This window comes from Diospyros lotus, chromosome 3, assembly GCF_014633365.1.
Source record: "Diospyros lotus cultivar Yz01 chromosome 3, ASM1463336v1, whole genome shotgun sequence".
NCBI lineage: Eukaryota > Viridiplantae > Streptophyta > Magnoliopsida > Ericales > Ebenaceae > Diospyros > Diospyros lotus.
In genome coordinates this window covers 11967266-11981028 of record NC_068340.1, presented here as the reverse complement: position 1 = coordinate 11981028, position 13763 = coordinate 11967266, and the positions used below count along the sequence as shown (strand labels likewise).

At 35.1% G+C, this 13763-nt stretch overlaps 1 protein-coding gene and 1 long non-coding RNA gene across 2 annotated transcripts in view; one reads left to right on the top strand and one right to left on the bottom strand.

Annotated features, from left to right (window-relative positions):
• The window catches only part of LOC127797571 (ethylene-responsive transcription factor ERF113-like), a 91458-nt gene that overhangs the window by 16028 nt on the left and 61667 nt on the right, over positions 1–13763 (bottom strand). The window lies entirely within an intron of this gene.
• LOC127797572 (uncharacterized) lies at positions 3936–5431 on the top strand. The gene is made up of 3 exons (XR_008022248.1): positions 3936–4020; positions 4658–4710; positions 5296–5431. It is a non-coding gene; the product is annotated as an uncharacterized LOC127797572 (long non-coding RNA).

The window sequence follows — 13763 nt, the reverse complement described above, 5'->3', positions numbered from 1 at the left end:
ATTTTAATAGATCAACCCTTATGGTAGGTTTTGTAGAAACTAAAGTGTTTAGGGTGGTTAACCAAGTGGGCTATTGAGCTCAGTGAGTATGATATTAGTTTTGAACCAAGGAAAGCCATCAAGGGGCAAGCCTTGCTAGACTTCATCGTTGAGTGCACTCATGCCCCTGTGTAAGAAAATGCCCATCCTACAAAGTGGTTACTTTTTGTTAAGGGGGAAATAAGTTCCAAAGGCAATGGGGCCAGAGTCGTGTTGATCTTGCCCGAAAAAGAAATTTTGGAGGATTCCCTCCGCTTCACCTTTCCCAGTTCAAACAACACAACTGAGTACGAAGCTCTCCTCGCTAACATGAAATTGGAAGTTGCAAGGTTGATTGCTCATGACTCACAGCTGGTTGTACAGCTATTCCAGGCATCTTGTGAAGCAAGAGAACCCATTTCGGGCCGTTACCTACAGAAGGTATAAGAGCTTGCACATGACTTTGAACGTTTTGAATTGATTTAGATAGATAGATCCCTCAATCAACATGCTAATGTGTTGTCTAAGTTGGCAACTGTGGAAGATACACTGGGGAGGTTAATCCATATGGAGATCTTCCAAAGGCCAAGTGTGGAGGAGAAAAAGAGGGCAGCCGCGATTCATTGTGTTGTAACCTAGGTAAATTGAAGGACATCAATACTGAAATATTTGCTTAATCAGGAACTCCCAGACATTCCCTTGGAGGCAAGGCAGTTGAAGACTAGTGTCACATGCTTTACAATGGTGGGACAAGACTTGTATAAGAGATGATTCTCTTGCTCAAATGCCTGGGACCCTTGGAAGCTCAACCAGGGTTGAGGAAGTGCATGAGGGAGACTACGGGGAAAATCTTGGAGGGAAAACCTTGGTGGGAAAAGTTTTGCGAGCAGGCTTATTTTGGCCTACTCTACGACATGACGCAACTAAGAAAGTTCAAACATGTGAAAGTGTCAAAGACATACACCACTGACTGTGAAACTTCCTTCTTCCATCCAGCCCATATTTCAATCGTTGCCATTCACCCAGTAGGGGCTAGACATATTGGGCCAATTTTCGGTAGCTTTAACCCAAAGGAAATTCCTGCTAGTAGCTACTAACTACTTCATGAAGTGGGTGGAAGCTAAACCTTTGGCTACTATAGCAGAGAAAAAGGTGGAAAACATGGTGTGGAAGGATATCATCTATCGCTTCAGCATTCCCTGCATCCTCAACATCAACCAGGGTGGAATGAATAACATTTTAGACTACATAGCCTTCAACCATTTCTTGGAATCAATATCACTTATCACTTCTTCATAGGTGGTAGGATCAACCATTAGGTCACTTCTAGGAACATCTCATGCATCACCTCCATACTAAATTCATATCGTTCTGAAAGGCGAGGTACTCTACTAGATGACATTTCCTAAACTGATCGGCTCAACCTCCTGACTAGATACGATCTGTGGCTCGAAAGACCCTTCTTCCAAATCTATCTTTCTCCTGACACCACATTCCTAAAGAAATTCTTTCTCCAAGAATATAGCATCGCTGCTGACCATAATTCTTTGATCACTCAAAAAATAGAACTGGTACCCCACTAAATACTTAGGATACCCCACAAATCTACCTGTGTTAGAGCGGGCCTCCAACTTATCTAATTTAAGCCGGACAACCCCAAACCTTAACATGCATAAGACTAAGAGGTTTCCAATACCACATCTCATATGACATTGTCTTAATAGATTTAGTCAGAGCCCTATTTAGAAGATAAATTACAGTCTGAATCGCATACCCACATAAGAAAACATGTAGATCTGTATAAGTAATCATTGAACGCACCATGTCCAACAAGGTATGATTCTTATGCTCAGAAATCCCATTTAATTGTGGTGTGGCAGGAGGTGTCAACTGAGAGATTATACCACAAGACTTGAGATAGTCACCAAACTCCGTAATCAAGTATTCCCTACCCCGATCCAATTGGAGTATTTTAATACTCTTTCTGGTCTGGTTCTCCACTTCAACCTTAACCTCCTTGAACTTCTTAAAGGACTTTATAATACCCCATATTTTTGTGAAGATGCCACGTATTTTAAGTGAGTTTAAAATACCAAAAAATATGTTTGAAATAACAACAAGTGACCAAATCAGTCGTAAGGAGTGCCCTAGAGCTTAGATACCTGAGGATAAAGGTATATTTTTGATGAGCGTCTCGAGACGAGATTTATGACGCTGAAAGAAATTAAATCAGAGATTGTTTTTCGATTAAGTTAGGTTGTAGCCTGAAAAGACCGAATAATGGTAAGGGCTTCCCGAAAATCATACATATTAAGAAATTTTGAGTTATAAATTTTGAGATTTTAAGTATCTAAATAAATTTGATGTTTGAGGGTGTAAATATAATTAGAAAATTATCCAAACTAAATAAGGATAAAATTAAGAGCTTATGTGGTAAAATATTAAAGTTGAGGACTTGAAATAAGGGCCAAAATGTTATTTGGGAGAAGTTGGGGGAATTAGCTTGGATTTCAAAAGTTAAATTCATTCTAGTTTTGGATTTGAAAAGTCATTCAATTATATCTTTGAGTCTTTGGAGTTCATGGCTTAGATTGTGACAAGTGGCATAATGTGATTGGTTGAAGAAATCTATAAATAGGCATCATGGGTTGTTCTAAAATCATTCCAAACAAGTTTGAGAGTTGAGGCACTCTAAGAGGAGGAGCTTGCTATAGAGAAAGAGGAGGAAGTTTGGCAAGAAGGCGGGAAGAAATCGAAGGAGAAGCCGGGGAAGAATGAGCCTCGTCAGAGTTACTAGCCTTCGCCGGAGTTCGCATAATCAGTCAGAACAAAAGTGCGGTAAGTCCGATTTTTTTGATAATCCTGTAGAGGGGGAAGAGAGGGTCGCGTAGGTTCAAACAGGGGTCGAATCAGAGTTAAAACGAGGGAGATATGGCCGAAATATGAAAATAACGCAATGCTGTCCGAATTCTACTGTGAAGCGCGTGAGATACACACGCCGGAAGTGGCTGCGTGCGAAGGGGCGTGGGCCACTTTTCCAAGGCACGTGAGGATGCGTGAGGGTCCTATTGTAACGCCCAAGATTTTTAAACTAAAATATAATGTAATACTTGGGATTTTATTTTAGCTTCTAATACTTGAGGAAATATGTCATTTCAAGGGATTATAGAAGCCTTGAGACAAAGGTTTAGTTTTGAGCCAGTGGTAAAATCGTAAATATTGAGGTTCGGGTAAAAGTGTAATTTACCTAAAAATTAGGGGTATTAGCGTAATTAGTCCTTTCTTCGGGGACTAAAATGCAATTAAAAATTGGCCTGGGGACCAAGTTGAAAAGGGTCTAAATGCAATTACTTGAAAAGTTTGGGCCAAAGTGTAATTCTTGAAATATTTTTCCTAAGGGCATTTGGGAGATTCAAGAAAAGCCTCATAAATGATTTTAGAGATAAGGATGAAGTCTAATATTTTTCCTAAGGGCATTTGGGAGATTCAAGAAAAGCCTCATAAATTATTTTAGAGATAAGGATGAAGCCTCGTGATGATATTAGAGATAAGATGAAGGCTCATGATGACTTTAGAGATAAGATAAGTGTTCATGATGACTTTAGAGATAAAGATTAAGCCTCATGATGACTTTAAGGATAAGATTTGGTTTGATTTGGATAAGATTTGATAAGATCTTATGTGGATAAGATTTGATTCAGATAAGAATGATTGCAGAATATCTTAGAAGATTTGGAATGATTAGAGAATATCTTAGAAGATTTGGAATGATTAGAGAATATTTTAGAAGATTTAAAATGATTGGAATATCTTGAAAGATTTAGAAAAAATTTGAAATGATTGTGACTTACTTGGTGACCAAGTTTCCAAGCCTATAAATAGGGCTCATGGCCAAGAGTTTCCTCATTCTAAGTTGGGATAAATTCGTGCTAGACGGGAGTGCTTCGAGCTTTTTGTAAAGGTGAAGCCTTCAGCATTCAAATCTCATCAAACCAAGTTAAGGTAAGTACATTATGAACTATTTATGATGTTTAAGCATGACTATGAACTATGTTATGTGGTCCCTCATGTTATGTTATGTTCACGCAAGTTTCGGGACTGGAGCTCGGTAGCGCTACGCACGAGGGTTCTTACCCCTGCAAGTTGGTGGAACCTCTCGTGTCTCCATATGATATGTTATGTTATGTCATGACTTGTTTAAATACATATGATGGTTCTCTTGTACTTACTGAGATTTGCATAATCTCACCCCCTTATGTTTCCCCCTCCCCTAGGTGAGCATGAATGAGGAGACCAGGACATGGATGTGGAGTGTGGTGGCTTGTTTAAAAAGGATTTTCAAGAACTTAAGTTTAGTTTCCTTTTGAAAACAATGTTTTTAGGGTTGAACTCTTATCTTTTCCTATATGTATGCCATAAAGCATGTCTTGGAATTTTATTTGATTTAAAGGAAGTATGATTTTGGTTTTAAGCTCCAGATATTTTTATATGAATATTATTATCATTAAGCATGTAAGTAAGTTACGAGTGTCACACCTATTCTTCTCCAAATTTTTCAGTTTTATCCCTACTTTAATGCCCCTCAACCCTATATAAAAATATTTGAGGTTACATTTACCAAAACATGTGTTTTCTGCAGAAATCTAGGCCGTTTGCTGTGAAATTATATCGTCGAAGAGATAAATCAACAAGGTGAGACTCCTATACTCCAAATCCTATTTTTTATTCTCTTATGGGAGACTTCTATTGCATGAGACATATTATGTGAAGTTCTTGTACATAGACTCTTGCTATTCTCTTACGTGAAATCATATTGTATATATGAAATATATTTTTTCTAGAAAATATATGTTGTTGGCTTTTCAACTGTTGCATTTATAAAATTCGTGTGGCCATACTATTGTACCTATTTTTTGTTGGCCAAGGGCAAAAGTCGGATATCCCCCGAGAGGCGCTATGCGTGCGCCATCGAGAAAGCTCTTGTAGGGAAGACCGTGAGCCTAAGGGCAATGAATGTGGTGCTTGCTTGAGTTCTATGAGGTCGGGCTAAGGTGACATGGTTAGGGACCTCCCGAGAGACGCTATGCGTGCGTCATTGAGAAAACTATCGTTTGAGGAGGCTAACATGTTCACGAGGCACTTCGGAGTAGTTCTTGTTATTTTCCTCATACGTTTTATACTCGACCATGCATTGATGTAAACTGTTTTTTTGGAGTTTCTCACTAGAAGATTCATCTTCTAATTGGATTATGTCCCTGAAATATTCAAACGTTCCAGGTTCGACGAGCGGCTCTAAGGGAAATGAGGTAGTTGAAGAATTAGCTTAAATTACTGCCTGTAGCATGTTTAGCATATTTTTGTTTATATGCAAACCTATGTAATTTTGGATATGTTTAAGATGTTCAGTTATCACTTGCTAGAGATGATGTCCATATAATATATTTTGTAGACGTCTTGAACAATTTTATGATAAATAAAGCATTATGGTTGTGAACCATATCAGGTTCGATCTAGTTTCCGCATTTGAGATTTTAACACCTGTCTTAGCTATTCGATTATTGGGTTTGTTAAGCTGAGAAGGTGAAAATTAGGGTTTTTGGGATATTGTGTGATGTATGACAGCTATTGTGATATGAAAATTTTTATATTCCCAAAATCCTAAGTTATAACATGCTCGAGAAATTTGGGGTGTTACGGACTTTGACTTGTGTTTCAATAAGTACACATATCCGTACCTTGAAAAGTCGTTAGTAAAAGTAATGAAGTAGAAGTAGCCACCTTTGGCCATTACTAAGAACGACCCGCATACATAAGTATGAATCAGACCTAGCAAATCATTGGCCCTCCCACTTTGTCCAACAAAGGGTCACTTGATCATTTTCCCAAGTAGGCAAGACTCACAAGTCGACCCGGGTTCTACACCCACTGGATCAATAAATCCATGATTAACCAACTCACAAATCCTCCTCTCATTTAAATGGTTGAGCCTGAGGTGTCACAAATGCTTAAGATCCATACTAACCTCGCGAGAACGCTTCTCGCGACTCATGGTTGCAACATTTAAATCTCCATCTTTCATAGAATCATGTATTTCTAGAACATAAAGACCAATAACCAATGTACCCATTCCAACACATTCATTTCCAAAATGAATATAACACATTGTTGGAAAATGAAAATTCATAGTTTTCTTCAACCAGCTTAGGAATGGAAACCACATTCTGGATAGCTTTCGGTACATACAAATAGTGTTTAAGTTTTAATACATGCCTGGTAGACAAAATAACAGAAGAAGTCCCTATAGCTAATGGATCAATAGATGCTCCATTTCCTACTTTAAGGATGACTTCCCACTTCCGAAGTGACCTACTTGTCTAAAGATCCTACATGCAAGCACATATGTGAGATGATGCACCAGAATCCAAAATCCAGGTAACCGAAGACTGATCAATAGAATTGATCATCTCAATAACAAGAAATGAAGAAGGAATACTTGCCCCTTGAGTTTCAACGCGCTTTCCCTTAGGGCCATGCTAAATCTCTGGGCAATTCCTCTTTCAATGCCCATTCTACCCACATTGGAAACATTTTCCTTTAGCAACCTTTGCTTTGGACTTGCCCTTGGAGATCTCTTTCCTAGGTCTTACCAACTTCTTCTTCTTGGAGGCATACCTCTTCCTTCCAGACCTAAAAGTCAAGGCAATGGCAAGAATGCCCTCTTTGCCCTTCCCTCTCAATTGGGCCTAAGCTCACCTCAACATGTTAAGTAGCTCCGGGAGCATGGCTCGGATTTTATTCATATTAAAATTCATGGTAAATCTAGAGAATGACTTAGGAAGTGACTACATGATTAAGTCAATCTGTAGATCCCCGTCCATGTTCAAATCAAGTGCATCCAACTGATTGAGTGAATCAATCGTGGACAACACATGATCCCCAAGATTTGTGCTCTCTGACATCTAGACCCAAAAAACTACTTTGATATATCATACCTAGTGGTCCTACTCTGCACCCCATAAAGCTCTTTTAGATTTAAGATAATGTCAATAGCAGTCAGCATATACTCATGCTGCCTCTGAAGCTCATTGTTCATGGAGGCAAGTATGAAGTTCTTAACCCTAAAGTCATGGTCATGCATCTCCTCAAAATCACGTGCTCCTCCTCACTAGACCCCTCGACAAGTGTCATAGGAATAGATCTGTAATACCCCGTATTGCATAGTGTTAGAAATGATAAGTTTGCCAAGTAATTCTTAAGAAAGTTCAAGAAACTAGAAGTTGGTTTAAGAATTTAATCGATGAATCAATTAAAGAAAGTTCCCTTAAACTTAGATGTCTAAAGAAAAGGGTATGACATTGATGAACATCTCGAGACAAGATTTATGGCATTAAAAGAAATCATAACAAAGATAGTTTTTAGTATAGCTATGATTCAACCTGAAAAATCGAATGATCGTAAGGGACGCTCGAAAAGTTAATAGAACCCTGTGGGGATTCAAGTTTTACACAAGGAACAACCCTAAAGTGGGTTCATGATGAATCTAAGGACCGGGAATATATCATATTTCCTTTCTGATAAATCTAAGGACTAAGAATATCTTTAAGAAATCCTAACTTAGAGATCTAAGTCACATAATCTCAACCCTTTGAGAGTAAGAAATCTATTAGGAGGTCTAGGGACTCATTCATAAGGGTGAGAGGGAGAGGTATGAATGAATATATGACTTTTTTATTAATATCAATAATACATCAAGAGTGCCATTGACATACATCCCATCTAATGTAAATCTAGCATCTATGGCGTTATCACTAATAGTCGGTCCATCAAATGTCATCCTCTAGGCGTTTGGTAGGTCGAGTAGATTATCCCACCCTCTAGAAATATATGGATTTAGTACGGAGGTGATGCAGAAAGTGTTCTTATATGAAGATAGTGATCAAGTAGTTGATCCTACCACTTGTGAAGAGGCAATATGTGATATCAATTCCAAGAAATGGTTGGAGGCTATGCATGCAGAAATGGAATCTATGTATTCCAACTAAGTCTGGACTCTAGTGGATTCGCTTGATTAAATTGTTCTCATAGGTTGTAAATTGATCTATAAGAGGAAGATCAATGCTGATGGAAAGGTATAGACCTTCAAGGAGCGATTGGTGGTGAAAGGGTATCGCTAGTGTTAAGGAGTTTACTATGAAGATACCTTCTTTCCAGTCACTATGCTTAAGTCTATTAGGGTTATCCTAGCCATTGTTGTGCACTTTGACTATGAGATCTGAAAGCCATTGTTGTGCACTTTGACTATGAGATCTGAAAGATGGATGTTAAGATAATGCTCCTAAATGGTTATCTTGTGGAAGATATATTCATGCAAAAGCCACAGGGATTTGAATCCATCGATCCTACCAAAGTATGCCAGCTTAAGAGGTCCATTTATTGTCTTAAGAAGGCTTCGCATTCTTAGAATATCTGTTTTGATTCTGAGATCAAAGAGTTTGCTTTCATAAGGAATCCGGATGAGCCTTGTATATACAAAAAGGTAAATGGAAGTGCAAGAGCCTATTTTATCTTATATGTGGATTGACATTCTCCTTATAGGAATGATATTGGCATGTTAATGTCGATTATGGTATGATTTTCCAATAGATTCTCTATGAAAGATTTAGGAGAGGTGACCTACATCTTGGGAATCTACATCTATAGAAATAAAGTCAGGAGATGGATATGTCTTTTCCAAAGCCCATACATAGACAAGATACTAAAGAAGTTTAGCATGGAGAACTCTAAGAAGGGTTTAATACCTATTTGGCATGGAGTTCCGCTCTCTAAGAGAATGCCTCCATAGACTCTAGTAGGGAGGCAGTGCATGGAGAGAGTTCTTTATACTTCAGCAGTGGAGAACATCTTGTACGGTATGCTATGTATGAGGCTTGGTATCGCCTACTCAGTAAGTGTTACTAGCAGATATCAGTTTAACCCATGTGAGGAGCACTGGGTGGCTGTGAAACATATATTCATGTACCTGAGAAGGATTAGGGATATGGTTCTAGCTTATGGTATGTGATCTTTGTGTTGATAGGTTCACAGATTCAGACTTTTAGTTTGATGTCGATGATTGAAAATCTACATCGGGGTTTATATTTGTCATAAATGGTGGAGCTGTTAGCTGGAAGTGTTCCAAGTAGGATATAACTACAAATTCTACCACAGAGGCAGAATATGTTGTAGCATGTGTAGAACTGTAATCGAACAGAGCCGAGTAGAGCTTGGCATAGGTCAAGCTTGGCTTAGTCTAGTTTTCTTGAGGTCGAGCTTGAAATCTTGTTCAAGCTTAGGTTTATTTTGTTCTTCATGAGCTCAAGCTTGGCTCGCTTAAAATTTGTTTAGATCCGTTCGTGAGCCAAGCTCGAGCTCGGCTTGTTCATCTTGTTCCTGAATTATACTCAAGCTTGAATCGTTAAAAGCTCGATTGTTTTGTTCGGAAGCTGAGCTTGAGCTCGACTAGACAAAAGCTTGTTTATGAGCTTGAGTTTAAACTAATAATAAAATAAAACTCAAATTTAAATAACTTTTCATAGCATAACCATTAACCAAATGTTGAACATACTGTGAATTACCAAACACATCAAAAATAACTTTTCATAACACAATCAAAGTTATCGAACACAGATGTTGTTGCTGTCTGCAGTATGTCAAAGCGGCGAAACCTGAAGATTGAAGTTGAAGGCTTGAAGCGAGGTTGCAAATCGCACTATGAGTTTGTGAAAATTGAGTCTGAAGAGTGAAGTCTGAACTCTGAAGCAAGTGCGCACGCAAGAGAGAGAAAGAGAGAGAGGGGGCACTGAGAACTAAGAAGTAAGGAGAAGTGAACTGAAGAAGTGAAGAAGAAGAACACACAATGAGCCAGTGACCCAAATTGTAAAGAGAGAGAGAGAATAGGGAAAATTGGGTTTGGAAAATGTGGTTTAGTGGGAGACAAAAGGAAGTTTAGTGGGTTTAGAATGGTGGGAAGAAAATGGGAAAGATAAAGTTTGTATTTTATATTTAATTTTTTAATAAAAATTTTATTATTAAAAATTAAAAAATATATATAAATTATAAAATTTTAAGAATATGGAGCCTCCCCAATTAATTTGATTTTACAGGCGCGCCTATAGAGCCATCTTCTCAAGTGCCTTCTTTCATTAATTAATTTCGTAATAATATATATAACAATTATGCATAAAATATTATATAAAAATTAATTACACAATAATATTATTTTTCATAATATTAATTGTATATATATTATCAAAATAAAATGTTATATTAACTTTAACATATAATGTTTTTACTTAAAATCTTTTAAATAATTATTTTTTAAAATTTGTATATTAAAATTATATTTATAAAAAAACTCTTTATTTTTTTAAATTTATAATTAGTCCTTATATTTTTAAAAATTACAATTTATTCCACGTTTTCGTTTCTGAGTTATTTTTAAAAAAAATGTCATTTCTACGTTTTCATTTTCTATTTGAAACATTTTCTATTTCCGTATAACTTATCATGTAGTTATCTATGCACAGAAAGACAGAGATAGAGAGGCGTGAGCATCTCAAACTAATTACACCATAGGCTCAAAACTTAAAAACATACGGGAAGCAATATTCTTATTGAGAGAACCAAAATATAGATTGTACAAATATAAAAATACGGGAATATTAATTTTACTTACAATTTAATCTTTTAGTATATAAGGAGAAAGATAATTTTTGTTCTGGTATTCAATAATTAATTAATAAATATATAAGATGACAATGTTTGATTAATCAAACATAATGCATTTATTGATGGTTAACCCACTAAAAATAATCATTGACATTATCTTTAAATTAATTAAATACTGAATATAAGATGACTATGTTTGTATGAATAAATGTTTTATAAAGATAATACTAAATATATTATTAATCAGGGTAATATTTGAATACTGTATAAATATTGATGTATATGTAGAGAAATGTATATCCTGGTAATGTTTGATGTATTGTTATTATTAATTTAAAGAGTTATTAAAAAATTAATATTTATATTCTAAGTATTAAATAATGAAAAAGATAAAAGTATATTTATGTTATGTTTAATAATAGAAATGTAGAGTTTAAACTTTAAATTTTAACCACTAAAATATGCAAATTATTAATTTAAGTTAAAAGTAGTTTTAAGTTTAAATTTTGTGTTATGATAAATTATTAATTTTTTAAATAAAATATACAAATGATATTTTAAATAATTAATTTATTTATAGAGTTTTATAATATTAAAACTTCGGGTATATTTTATATAAAAATATAAATAAATATAGACATAGTACCCTACAAATTACTAGATTAGTTTATATTTTATACACATTTAATAAATATTATCAGATACAATGCATTTATTGATGGTTAACCATCGCACTAAAAATAATAATCGATATTATCCTTAAACCTACCAAGTACCTCAATATATATGCTACACTAAACATGTATTCATTTTAAATTACACATTACCTATTATATTATATATTACATAGCATATGTAATAAATATGTTTGTGCGTGCGCGCGCACACGCATGTGCATGTAGGTTACATATATATTACATATGTATCTATATTATATTTTACATTACATATTCCATATATTTATACAACAAATTAGCATTAAAATATCATGATTTTATTGTTTTTCAATTACATATTTATTTGTCAAAAACTCCAGTTAGATATACAATAAATTCATTAATATATATGTATTTGACAAGAAATTTTATAGTTAATTCAATTAATTTTTTTCTATTTATATATATCCAAATCCAATTAAATGTAAATATAATATATGATATATTTTTATATAAACTAATGTTACAGAACCAAGTATATATTATATTTTTATATACATTTTTATATAAAAATATATAGAACTAAATGTTGACCAAATATGCTTAGCTTAATGGTAAAAAGACTCTTCAAAATATAAAAATCTAAATGTTGTAAGTTCGAATCCTCACAAAAATAATATTTTATTTTTTTGAAATTGCAATGTTTTGATATTTATTTACTTATTGACTTATTTATTTAAAAACTATACATATTGATATTCAATTTATTATATAAAAATTCATGTACCTGTCAAAAGATTATTTTTAATATAATGTTAATAATTTTTATAAGATTAATTTTTATAAAATTGATATTATTTTGTCATTTAATTTGAAGGAATAAAATATTATTTCTTTATATATTTTTATTTTATATATATATTGGCATATTGCTAAATTTACATAATTAACTCTAATTATTAGCTCAATTCATTTTATTCACGAGCTCATAGTTGAGCTAGCTCACGAGCTCATTTTCAAGCCAATTCGCAAACTTAATCACGAGACAATTATCGACCCAACTCACGAGTTTACTATCGAGGTAGCTCATGAGGTTTGTTTATGAGCCCATTTGTCGATCTAGTTTGCGAGTTGGTTCACGAGCTTACAAACGAGCCAAATCGCGAGCTAACGAGTCGAGTATTAAGTTGCTCAAGCTCAACTCGTTTAACTTTTCGAACTTTAAATCCAGGCTCAAGCTTGGTTCGTTTATGAATAGAGTCGAACACAAACGAGCTTTTTTCGAATCGACCGTCGAGCTACTTGCGAGTGACTCGACTTATTTATAGCGCTAGGCATGTGATGTTGCAAATGAAGCTATTTAGATGAGGAAGTTCATTTATGAACTGGAAGTGGTTCCATCCGTTGAGTTACTGATACCTCTGTATTGCGACAACAACACAACAATAGGGCGATTGCACAGGTCAAGGAACCCAGGTCTCACCAAAAGTCCAAGCATATCTAGTGCCACTTCCATCTTATTCAAGAGATTGTAGCACGTAGAGACATGCAACTGCAGAAGGTGGCATGTCATGAGAGAATGTTGATCCACTGACTAAGGCTTTGACGCAAGCTCAACTAAATTGCCATCTTCGGAAGATGGGTATTGAAGATTATGTGACGATTTAGTAATTTCTTGTAAATTAGTATTAGTGCAAATGAGAGTTAGTTAGTTAACATTAGTGTAAATGACGATTTACACTACATGAGATGTATGTGAGTGACACTTATGATTATTCTTGATAATAAATAAAATGTTATATCTTCATTTATACTCTTCACATTTTCTTTATTAATGAGTCGCTAGATTTCTTAGTAGAGATCTTGTTTTTAAGAGTTAAGAATAATGTGACGTGAATCTTTAGTTTAGGATTTCTTAAAGGAATTCTTAGTCCTTAGATTTATCAGAAGGGGAATATGATTTATCAATTTTGAACCGGCACATGGGCTACTACCATTGTTTAGCATGAGATGCTAATGAGATGGAATGGTGAGTCACATACTACATTGCATGAGATGCATATAGTAAATATGTGGGTGAGTGTTAGATGAACATTCGTTGAATGTGACGCTTACGACAGATCACATGATTTTGAGGATTAATGATCTATTTCTGGTTCTCGATTATGTATTTGGTCCTTTTATCAGAAGTGATAGAGTTGTCTTGTGTAATGGTGTCGAGGATATTTCATTGAGCGAAATCATCTGGTGTGAGAGGTAGGAATGCTCTCTATATGGTCTATGTGCAGTGGTGCATGGAAGCATATGCTCACTGATAGGATCCATTGGATGGGGGTGAATATCCTATGTGATATAAATTGATTGTGACCTAGGTTCACAACC